Source organism: Taeniopygia guttata, chromosome 15, assembly GCF_048771995.1.
Source record: "Taeniopygia guttata chromosome 15, bTaeGut7.mat, whole genome shotgun sequence".
Taxonomy (NCBI): domain Eukaryota; kingdom Metazoa; phylum Chordata; class Aves; order Passeriformes; family Estrildidae; genus Taeniopygia; species Taeniopygia guttata.
The window spans coordinates 5,680,398-5,692,442 of NC_133040.1; the positions used below are offsets into that span (position 1 = coordinate 5,680,398).

At 44.6% G+C, this 12,045-nt stretch overlaps 1 long non-coding RNA gene across 2 annotated transcripts in view; it reads left to right on the forward strand.

The window, feature by feature from the left end:
* The window catches only part of LOC115497345 (uncharacterized), an 85,200-nt gene that overhangs the window by 66,871 nt on the left and 6,284 nt on the right, over positions 1-12,045 (forward strand). Inside the window, exon 1 of one of the 2 annotated variants that reach the window (XR_012058347.1) lies at positions 7,999-8,099. The exons of the other annotated variant lie outside the window; for it this stretch is intronic. This is a non-coding gene — a long non-coding RNA (uncharacterized lncRNA). Of the gene's footprint in view, positions 1-7,998; positions 8,100-12,045 lie in introns of those variants that run through there. 2 annotated transcript variants of the gene reach the window in all.

Consider the following 12,045-nt stretch of genomic DNA (forward strand, 5'->3'; position numbering starts at 1 on the left):
CTCGTGTCCTCTCCTAGGACCTTCCTTTTGTCTGTTATCCTTTCCTCTTCAGATTTTCTCTGTCCCACAAACCAACATCAATTTGTATTTCTTAGATACTTTCCTCATACTTATCCTCACAGAACCTTTTCTGTTCTACCTCCCACTAGCTGCTTGTAGCTCACCTTGGTCACTGTGCTCTTTCATTCAGGCACAGCAAGTTCCCTGGAGGAGATTCCTGAATTCTATAAACTTCCAGGAAGCCAGTGTGAAATCTCCAGTTACACAACAGCAACTAACCAAAACAGGGTCCAGCATAGCATTTGGACCACTCACCTCCAAGTAAGCTTTACTCTCCATTCTGTCTCTCCTGCCCTCACTTTTCTCACCTATTACTTCAGTCTGCTGGGTCCCTATTAATACACTGTACCTGGAGATGCCTGGAGATAAAACTTTTTGTCCCACCCCAGAGTCCTGACTGAATGTATTTACCAGGCTGCCTCTCTGCCTTAGTCATACTCTGCTGGAAAGCAAATCTGAAGCCATCCAATGGTCTTCCCTTCTTTTATTGTCGTTTTTGCAAGGAGAGTTCAAACAAACAAATACACCCTACCTACCCCGAATATCTGGTGCCTTTCAGGAAGGAGCCTTAAACCCATGGCCTGAATGAGTGCCTGGAAAGAAAGACAGGATGGTAGTCCAGCTAACTTGCAAAAACTAGGCATGGACCCAAAGGAACAGACTTTTCCTAATTTGAAGTATCCAAGAACAAAGTTTGTACTTCTGTGCTTATCTGTCATCCCCTTTAGCCATGATCAAAAATCCATTTCTGTGCTTCCCTCCATACCTGCTGGTGTCACCCACTCTTCTAGGTGGGCACAAGGCCTTCCCTGTGCAAGCATTTATTCCAAAAGGGAAAGAATGCAGTGTCCTGTCTGCAGCAGGATTTGTTGGACAAAAGGTCTGGAACCAGTTCTGTGTAACTTCAAACCCAATGTGGCAAGTATCAGGTCCAAAGTGAACTTTCTTCTGTCTCAATTTTTAGCACTGACCAAGTGGATTTGGATATGTTTATGTTTCTTTTCAACAGAGGATAATTAACGTACAATTTCAACAGAGGATAATTAACATACAATTGTCAATGCTAGTGTGTGTCATTTGTTCATTAACAAATGTTTCCAGGATAGTTAAGTTTTAGCTCTAGACTTTCAGCTAGGATTTTATTCCTCCAGCAACAGATTTTCATAGCTAGACTGAAATTGATAGTCTTAGTAGATGACATGTTAAAACAGGACTGCAACTGAAGTGTAGATTTATGTTTTCTGTTTGTTGGGAAGAGAGATACGCACATTCTAACTGGCTGACTATAGTATTTCTTAAAGGGTTATTTTTGTTTCCATGGACTATAGCAAATGGAAATTATTTGGTGTATGGCTGTGTCCTGAAAAAGCCTCTAACAGTTAAAACTGTTCTACTTCGGTTTTTTTAAATATAAAAGGGACAAATGCATTCAGAAAACAAGGACATGACTATCACTTGCTCAGTGAAGCTTTCAGATGTCTGTATGTATTTGAAGTGGCACTGTTTTGTTTCGAAGGTCTGGCTGGCATGGGTGTAAACCTCTCAGACTTTGCCCATTGGTGTACGCTGGCACCACCAGCCCTTGACAACTTCCTGCACTGTGGAAAGGTGCATTTTAATTCCATTGTGATACTGTGTCAGGTGCTGCAGCTGCCTAGTATTGAGCCTCTCACTCTCCTTTTGTGGTGCAAGCAAGAAAATAAATGCAGTGGTAAATATTCCCCTATCTGCTCTGTCTCCTGCAGACATTCTAGATACCCAGGGCTTTATGCCACACTGCACCATGGAGTGAGCTACACGCAGCTAGTTCAGAGAGGAAGGGTAAAGATAAACTGAAGTAGTAAGTTTAGCAATGCATCAGCCAGGTTATCTCAGCTTCCTGCAGGTGCCAAAATTTCCCTGAGTTGGCTCTTTGATATTTGGCCTCTTTGTCTTTAACCCTAGGAGGGCCAGAGTGGTGGTTTTCACCCTTCCATGTGCTGAGACTCTCAAAGGGAGGGTGGGACAACAGTGCCCAAAGGGCAAATGTGGAAGGAATGAGGCTGGGTTACTGGGAGTCAGAGGGATGGGACACCATGGCTCTGGGAGAACGCTGTGATGGCCCCGGGGCAGTGAAGGAAGACTGGGGCTAGAGAGAAGCTGTGTAAAACTGATCAAATGGAAGATAGAAGTGCATGAAGAAGATTCATGACTATATTAGAGCAGGGGAGTGGAGTGCTAATATACTGGTGGCACGATCAGGTATCTGGCAGAGTTTCTTTGCAGTGAGGCCAAGCTGAATATTCTGCTGCATAAATGATTCCTCGCTTTGCAGGGGAATTTTCTGCCAAGTCCCTTCCTCTTCTGGCTCTCAGGTCTGGGTGTCTTGCTCAAGTCATAGGGCTTCCAACCAGTTTCCTGGCTACTGCAGACAAAGGTAGTGCCAGTACTTCTAAAAACAGCCTCTGCTCTCTCCTCCTCCTCTTCATTTTAGTGAATTCCTGCCTCCTCCCTTTCAAGCAATGCTTATTCAGCTTTCCTTGCTAGACTCTCGCCCACTCTGGAGCATTCTGAGTCCTGACCTGAAGAGTGGAGTAGATAATGCAGGGGGGACAATTTTAGCAAATATTCAGCCTTCCCTGCTATTATGAGACAGGTCTGGCTGCTTTGAGCTACTTTCTACCTTCAGCAGCTACTTGATTGTCCCAGCAATGCTTAAATGCATTGTTATGAAGCTTTGTGGTTTTTTTCTCCTATCTGAAGGAACACTTGTATTGTTGATGATCTGGCCCAGTTCTTGTGTATTTTAATCAACACTCAGCTGCGCTTTAAACTATAAGGGCTGGGGGACAAAGCCTCCTTCAGGTGCATGGGGGCAGTTATGGAGGCTCTAAGGAAAAGGTAACCTCAGTTGTGGCTGCAAGCAGCAAATGCCCGTGCCCCTCTGCAGCAGGGTCGGGGCTGCCTTTCCCCACACGTGAGCAGAGCCACTCCATCAGTGCAGCAAAGGTCCAGGCTGGTGGTGCCAGGGCACTCTCCTCAGCCTCTGGGGGCCGCTGGGGCTGTGGGGTGGTGCCTGGCCGATGGAGGGGGTGATGGCCGGCAGGGATGGGGCCCTGGGCTGGCCTGAGCTCTTCAAGCAAGGAAGCGCCCTGTGCGTCGGGGGGAGATCTGTGGGCGAGGAGCAGAGGATGGGGCTGCCTAAGGCAAGTGTCCGTCCGTGTTGTCTTGTGTGTCAGACTTGATTAGATTTGGCTGGGGTAAGGCCTCCACGCTGCGAGGGGTGGGGTCTGGCCGGAGGGGCAGAGCCAGATCCTCCTTTTATGTGCTGCTGAAAAGTGTTCTTTGTTGTGGGATTGGCTGTCTTTGTCCCTTTCTGGAAGCAGTGCCCCTTTCCCCGGGCTTCAGCCCCGGAGAGAGGTGAGCAACCCAGTCCTTTTGTGTCAAATCTGAGCTCTGCCTTGTGCCAGTGCTTGCGTGTTGTACTGACCCCCCAGGGGTCGAGAGAAGCATTTTTCCTGCTGGTTTGGAGTTGTTAATTTGAAACTGCATTCGGCAAGGATCCAGCAAGGTGTTAAGCTACTTTAAATCGGGACTTCCCCCCCCAGTCCCTCCCCTGTTTCTTCAATCCTTTGTGAAAGGTTTAGAACAACTGGAAACAGAAACTCAAATAAAATCTGCTCTTCCAGGCCTTTCTGCAAACATGTCCCCCACAGACTGAATCTGCACCCAGCAATTTCCCATAGGGAAATAAAGGCTTTGTTATTACAGTATTAATTTTGAGGAACATAACAGACTGGGATTAAGCAGCCCTTAGTTGACTTTATGAACCCCTGATGTCAGGGTCTGCTAATTGTCCACCCCCTACAAACTGCATACTCAAATCTTCCTGTACTGGAGAGCTGCAAGATGTATACCCCACAAACCAGAGAACTCAGTGGATGTCAAGGCAAAGGGTGGGTGTTCCAGAGAGCAATTTTCAGACCATGGATCCCAGGTCTGTCTCTCTGCCATGGGACAGACCTGGACTGAACGTGCAGCTCTGGCCCAGGACAGTGCACTGGCAATGCTGCGTCGCTTCCCCGTCCTAAAGGCTTGGCTTGTCCAGCTGTCTGTTTGCCACCTTCTTGCCCATTGCATCTGCAACATAGTGATCCCTATGCCATGCTCTTTAAATGGTTGTCATGCATCATTTTAGCTTGTCCAAGGCCAGGTGACAGGACAATGAAACAATTTTCAGATGACAGCTGGGTTTATATTGACTGTGTATATTTATTGCTTTGATTAAAATAACTTTAAGAGTACAGTAGCTGGAGGGCTGGCTATCTTTCTCTTAATATGACCTATCCCTGTGTTGCCTTTGGCAATATGAGAATGATGACTGATCTATAGATGCCTCCTCTGAAGACTAATGCTGTCATTGCCCTGGGCATGCATAAAGGTTTGGCACTGCAGGGGTTAATAGCTGGAGAAGGGTGGAGGATTCTTCAGCCAAACCCAAACTGATTGCACCTGGTTTGCTCAACCTGTGTGTAAATGACACCGTGGTCTTCCCACCCCCACCCCAGCAAATGCCACAGGGGCTGCCAAGGTCTACGTGCAGGTAGGGCTGTGCGAGCAGGTGTGGGGCCTGCAGCGCTGGGAGGCTCCTGGCCCTGCCGCAGGAGCAGCCCTGCCGTGCCAGTCACACACACAGCAGCCTTGGAAACTGCAACCACCCTGAGCCACTTGAAATTTGTAGCCTCCTGTTAAACATACATGTCAGCTACTGACAGACCTAAGCATGGTCTGTCCTCTAGAGTGGGGAAAGTGCAGATTGTGGTAAGCATTTGTCTGGAGACGTGCTCAGTCCAGAGCTCTGACTGCTCTGTCTTTGTGCAGTGATGTGGCTCTGAGTTCCCAAGGCTGGGCAAGGCCCACTCCTGTCTTTGCTCAGCTGTGCCTCTGGGACAGTGCTGGCTGAATGTACAGAGAGTTGAAAGCAAGGGGATTGCTCACACATGTGAACATTGCTTAGCTGTCCTCAGGGAAGTAATGAAGGGTTCAGGTCTGTAGACTTGGGACTTGGACTTTGGGAATTTAAAGGAATTCAGAGTCTTAGGGAATTGCTAATGAGGCAATGAATTGCTTATAGGAAACTAGTCTGGAAGTATGTTCAGGGAAATTATGCTTCTTTAAGCGTGGGTGCCCTGTGCAGCAGTGAAAATGATCACTATCATGCAATAGAGGGGCTGAAATTATTCACATTTATTCTCTCTTCCCCCACCCTGACTCCAGGTGGAGCCAGTCCTTCCTTTTCCAGTTCATGCTTACAAAGACAGTTGTCACTGGGTCATCCTGCTCTGCAGAGCCCATACTTTTTTATGTGTCAACAAAGATATCATTTATTTCTTGCTCTGTGTCCACTCTTTAGACCAAGCATGTATCTGTGGGTGTAAACAAGACTGTTCTGCTAAATGTAAAGTTCTGCTCAGCTCTAGTGGAGGGAGTTTGGCCCAGAGCTCCCAAAGGCTGACCTGCATATGGGTTTTCTTTGGCATTGTATAAAGACTCTGAGGTGAGTGGTAAGGGCTGGGGAGATTCCATGTTGTGGCCCAGCTGGCGTGTGCAGCCACAAATAATAATTAATTGGCTCTTTAAGAAGTCTTGCAAACTCTTTTTTTTGTCTGTCTGTCTTAAGCTCCTTTTAATTAACTTCAGTCATGTCCCAACACATCATCTTGGCTGAATCATAGACCTCACTGTGCCAGTTTTTTGCATTCCTGAAATACACAGGCCGCCAGTGTTGCGAATGCAGCTTGGAGTCAGCGGCTCAGAGGAAGTCAGGCAACTCTCCTGGAACTCTGAAATTTTCAGGAACTGTTGTGACATCGAGAGACAAAGCAGACCAGCCTCTGCTTCAAACTCCTGTGCTGCCCAATTCCCAACAGTGTTGCTGGCTTGCACTTTACCCGCTGACTCAAGGAGCAGGCACCTGTGTACAAGCAGCTTTGTTCCTTCAGAAAGCCTCTTATTCGGGTTACAGTGCTTGGGGCATAGAGCCTTTTTTCCCTATTCAAGAGCTTGTTTCTTTGTCACACTTCTTATTGCAAAGGGTCAGCTTTCAAGATTGTAGGGCATGTTAACAAGATACTCAGGCATACTTAGTCACCAAACAAAGTCCGTGTGGCAGCGGGACAAACTTTTGTGTCTCTTCACTGGAAAGCTTTGGGCCTGGTCCATGGATCATTTCCTTTTTTCGAGAAATTTGGGGTTCAGGAGTGTCTATGGTATTATAACCTGTCTGTGTTCTCACCAGTGCTGGTAGAAATAATGCCATGTTTCCATTGACTCAAAGCTGTACTCATAGCTTTTGTCCCTTGAACTATTTGAAGCTGGGGACTTCTGCATTTGATATCTCAGACTCAATCTGAGCACTCTGTTTAACAAAATGTTTAATTAACTGAAAATAAGGGAGGTCTTTTTGTGGTCTCTTGGTACATGTTTAACGAGTGTAGTTTTGATCATGGAGTTGTCCAACTAGGGCAAAAAAAGAGTGTTAACATTCAGTGGTTAAGAGCAGCTTTTAAAGAAAGGGAGCGCAGCATTATAGTGGTGAGGATCTTTATCCATTTGAATAATGTATACTACTCTATTCTTCATTCCAAAGCATTTCTTGAAACAAGTTTGGAATCAGTCTCCAAATAAAATTATCATATTTTTAAAAAGGGGAATTTATTCAGGATACTTCTGTGATCTGTGCTGAGGAATAAAGAATTGCAATTTACCTTCTGCCCTAATGAGATAGGAGACAAGGCATTATGATAGCAGCTTCAGGTGGTGTGCCCCAGGCTGCAGGTGAGGAGCCATGAGTTGTCAGAAAACTCTATTCTAGCAATTCTTCTGTTTCTGTAGCAGCTCCAGGAATGACTACTCAAAGATTGCTGCTGTGTTACACACTGGGCTGTTTTCATGGCAATTTTTTAAAAGATGTGAGGACAAACACATATGATAGCTGAGAAAAAGCAAAGAGGAAAAAGTGCCTCGGTCTTTTGGGAAAGCATAAGAAAACCACAAAAGACAATTTCCAGCAAGCATCAGGTTGGAGCATGGGAGCAACATCTGGATTGCTGAGGGCTGTACAGAAGCACTAAAGATGCAGGCACATTGCAAATGGATAAGAAGCAGGAGCAGCATTCAATAGTGAGCAAGAAAGTAAAACAAAACTGAAAATGCTGAAGAATGCCTCCTCAGTCCTGTGGAACTCAACCTAATTCCCTCTGTATCTGGTGCATGATGTGTCACTGTGTGTACAGACTCTGACCCAGCTGCACCAGCTCTAAGGTGATGTAGAAGTTGCTTCTGTTGAAAAGAAAACTTGTTAGAAGTGAAATAGCAAAATACCTGACAGCAAAAAAGAGAGAACTTAATGAGCTGTTAGGGGGGACACTCAATTTTGTTGCCTGTTCAGGAATTAAGAGTCTGCTGAGACACAAAGGATTTGGGTCTTTTCAGTTGCAGCCTTAAGGGAAGACCAGGAATGCTACAGTGGGTAAGTTCAGGAATATATTTCCTCTGACATACTTTCGAACTAACAACTTGTTTTTAAGGAGCACATTAGTCACTGCTTCCCAGGGAGAACATTGCCGCGCATCTGGATGCTACCAGACCTGAGGGAATGTTCACTCCAGGCACACAGAAAATTGCAACCCTAGAATGGGTTGGACCCCAAAAGGGATGCATTTCAAGAGGCTGCCATACCAAAAGCACATGACTTTAACAAGAGGGTTTTAAAAAACTCCTGTCAAGGATGTTGCGATAGTATTTTTCCTGAAATTCTTCCTCTCGTGAATAGTAAACACTGGTTTCTAAAGCCCTTACTGGGCACCTGTCCCACAAGAAGTGCTGGAACAGCAAAATTGAAGTGTGCTGTCAGAGAGAGAAGGCTGGACTTGGCCTTGAGCCACTGACAGCCTGTTTAATTCACTCAGTGAGGTGCAGGAGGAGAAAAGGAAAACTGAGTCACTGGTTGTTAGAAATGATGAAAACAACTACCAGGACCTACTCAGAAAGATCCATTGGTAGGTAATGTGCCTTTTCTCTGTGTAGGGGCAAGGCTACGGATCACCACCAAGAGTCATTAAACTAATCATAATGTGATTTGTATGGTTTTTGGTGTTTTTTTAATATAGTCACATATTTTCAGCTATGATTTTCTTCTGACTAAAACCACTTAACCCTAGGAAAACTATGAATCAAATGTTGTTTATTGTGAGGATCTGGTGTCATACATGTGTTTATAACCAAAAATATGTGCATTTTTGAAGTGAAGGAGTTAAAATAGCTCTCTTTCATACTAAGTGAAGAAGTGAAGAACCCATGCCACTCACTGATCCAGGAAGATAATAAGATCCTTGTACTAAAGTTTGGGATTGCATAACGCAAAAATAACCAGTGGTAGGGAAAAAAAGAAAGCAGATAGCTCTCAGAACAGTGTGTGCTGACCAGCCAGCAGCTGCCTTTGGAGAGCTGACCGGGCAGCTACAGGCTTGCTGACTTCTTCCAGCATGGTTGTTCCATAAAATAGTTACTGGCTCTGCTTCTTTGTGTTCCCCATGGTCCCCACAGGGATCCCCTGTGTGTACATGATGTGACTCACAGTACAGAAAAGGCTGCAAAGCTCTGCTTCCCTGTGTTTTTCTGTCTGCTTCCACCTGGAAAGGGTTCTCAGATGTTCTGCATGGTTGTGTACCAGGCAGTTTTCAGCCTATGTTTCCATTTCCAAGGGACTTCAAAAGAGGAAGATACTCCCATTAATGTTTTGCATGATAACAAGTTAGGCAAGCATCATTTTTGGATGCAGCTGATGGAAGACTGATTTCTGCCACTGCCAAGTGGGAGTATAAGTTGAGACTATCAAATGATGTCTGTTGTATTAAATGCTTTGTTATATTTCCGGCTTGGAAAATTATGCATGTGTCATACAGAGCTTTCTGTTCTGGTATTAAAGCAATCTTGGCACCCGGTGAAAACTGTTTACTTTAAAAGCTTAATTTTAAATATAGTTTTGGAACACACTTGGAAATGTCTGCAAATCAACAGTACCAGACAAGAGACTAAAGTACTGTTTCCTTAATTCTTGTGTCCTTTGAAATACCTTAATCTGCTTTGCTTTGTGTGAGTCGCTTCTGGTTTGTGCGTGATTTATTCACACATTGTTTCTTCCTGAATTGGACAGTAGTAGCTGAAAGACAGGTAGGAGCCAATAGCACAAAAGAACATAATGCACAGCACCATTTAAAGTTTTTTTAGTATTATTTAACCCTTTTTTGTGCTATACGACTGATGCAAGGAGAACATGTTCCACCTTGCCGAGCAGCCAACAGAGACAGCCTGTGTTAGGATCCTGAAGGGCACTCTCCAGTCTGCTGCAAAGCCAGTGGACATGCCAACATGCAGTGCCATTAATTTCCAGCTAGCAGAAAAGCTCTTTAGAGTGCCAAGCATGACGCCAGAATACAAAACACTTCATTCATCAAAGCCATAAGTAAGAAATTCTGTGTTTTTGGTTTTAGAAGTAACTTTTGTACATTTATGACTTTTTCCACATTAAACATCATTTATGGTTTGGAAATTGTTCAGGCAAGAGGCATGTGGTTTCTGCTCCCGAATATCAACAGCAGTTTTGCCAGGTTCAGTCTCTATTTTTTATTGACATTTTTTTGGCTTTTCATTTATCTTTTGGGTGGACATTTTTGGAGCAAACTGCCTCAAGGAGAACCCATAACCTTCTTTCTAAATGAAGACTAAGTCTAAGGTGAAGAAGATTACTTTGGTATAGAGAATTTGGGTTCAGAGCCATACTTTTGCAAAGTATCTGGTGAAGAAATACTTTTTCTGAGATGTTCCCTCATCAGAGCAGTTGCTGGAACAAATTGAGAAGCAGGAATTTTACACCTGCACTTTGAGACATAAGTTGATAGGTTTTTCCACAGGCAATGTGAGAAGTTATGGAGTAGCTGTTAAATTTTCAGTTAATTCTATTTGTGGTGAATGAATGGTAAAGGGCTAACTCAAAATCTTGGTTTGTGAGCTAGGAAATTTATAAATTACAAATCATACAGAGATTTCAAGACCCTCCTTCTTCCATTACCTGACCATGGGTATCCATCTGTCTGGTTTGTGCAAAGAGCAGCGCTAAATTTCAAGGAGAGAAAATACATTTTTTAACAAATTCTTTGGTTTGTTTTCCTCACTTGCCTGAACTTTTGCATGTGCCTTGTATGCCAGCTGTTTCTGCAAGTCTAATATGCCTCTGTTTCTAAACCTAGCTTTTCCTTCCTGGTGCCCTGGGCTAGGGGCTTGGAGCATTTCTCTCTGGCCTCCCATAGCAGAACAGCCTGTAACAGCAGGGTTTCATTCCTGTCCTCCCAGGTCAGGACCACAAACCTACGCGTGGTGGTGCAAGCTCTCCTAGCTCAGTCTCCAGCTTCATTTGTGATGGTTTCCCAATAATGGGAAGAGATTATGAAATCAAAGAAAGGTGCACAGATGGAGAAAGATATCTCAGGGCTGCCAGGACAGCTGTTTGAGATCTCCAAATCAGATGGAGACAGAACTCCACCACCCTCAGCTTCCCCACCCTCAACCAGGACATCTCCCTTGTGCAAAGAAAAACCAGCCCCACCCCAGCCATGCCATTTTAGCTAATGGCCTAGTTAATAAATGGCAAATTCCAAGGGTAATCCTGTCAAAGCCTTCCTCACATCCTCAATTGATAATATTAACCACAAAGTGCTCCCCTGCTCATCTGATTAATACCAGAAGAATTCTACTTGATTAGATTATTACTGAAGGGAAATGTAGGAAAGATAAATATTCCAGGGAAAAAGAGGTTTTAGACAAGGGGGAAGTCCAGAGTGTCCATGGTTTGAAAAGCTTTTCACCTTGTGGGGAGAGAGAGGTTTGTGATTATCTTCTGCTCCCCAACAACCCTTGCAAAGGATGCATGTCCCAGCCCTGCTTTGCCTGTGGCTCATTCATATCATGTTGATGTGAGCAGTGTAAGCCAGGCAAGTGCCTACATCTTTGAAGGGCTGCAGACTTTAAATGTAAAGGCATAATGGCAGAGACCCACATAATTTTTTTTCCTTGAAAAGTCTGGCAAGGTCAAATTAGTGCAATTTTTGGGTTCTTGGCAGAGAACTGAGAGTGGAGGGAGGAGCGGGAGTTTTTTCCCATCTTATTTCTACTGTAGTCCTTCCCTGGAAAAGCTGGCATAGTAGTTTGGAGGCTGGGTAAGAAATACAGGGGGGGCGTGTCTTTTTAAAGGGATGTCAAAATTGTGATACAGAAAATGAGTAGAGCAGTTCTTCATCCCTCTTTTCTGATGCTGCCTTTGATAGCTCTGCTGCCTGCATCCTTGCTTCTTTGTTACTGGGAAATACAACAAGGTTTGGTCATGTAGGTATGATCAGAACATGAGCAAATACTTGGACACACCTGAGTGGTTTGCTGTGTTTCCCTGGCAGCTCTCTAAAACTGGAATCTGCTTTGCTGATCAGAGCAGGCACTAATGGGAAAAAGACATGGGGAGGAGATAAAAGACAAAAAGGATTTTGGAGTGGATATGATTAGCTGATGTGTATAAATAGTTGTTGGGAGGAATAAAGAGGAGGAATAAAGGAATAAAGGACAGACTCTTAGTGATTTCTACTGTAAGGGTGTTTGAACATAGGAGCTGTTTGCCAGAGAGGCTGTGGGGTCTCCATCCTGAGAGATAATCCAAAGTCCAACTGGACTGTTCTCAACACGCTGTAGTTGAGCCTGTTGTGAGCAAGGGGGATGGACTAGATGATCTTCAGAGCTGCCTCCAGTCTCAGCAATTCTGTGATCCTGTAAGCACACTTGCAAAATACATGTCAGAGGGTAGTTGGGATAAGCTGACTTGGGAGGTGAATCTAGCTTTGGAAGTTCTCATGGATCCCTGGAAATACCATAGTTGAAAGCAGCTTTCCATATTTTGGG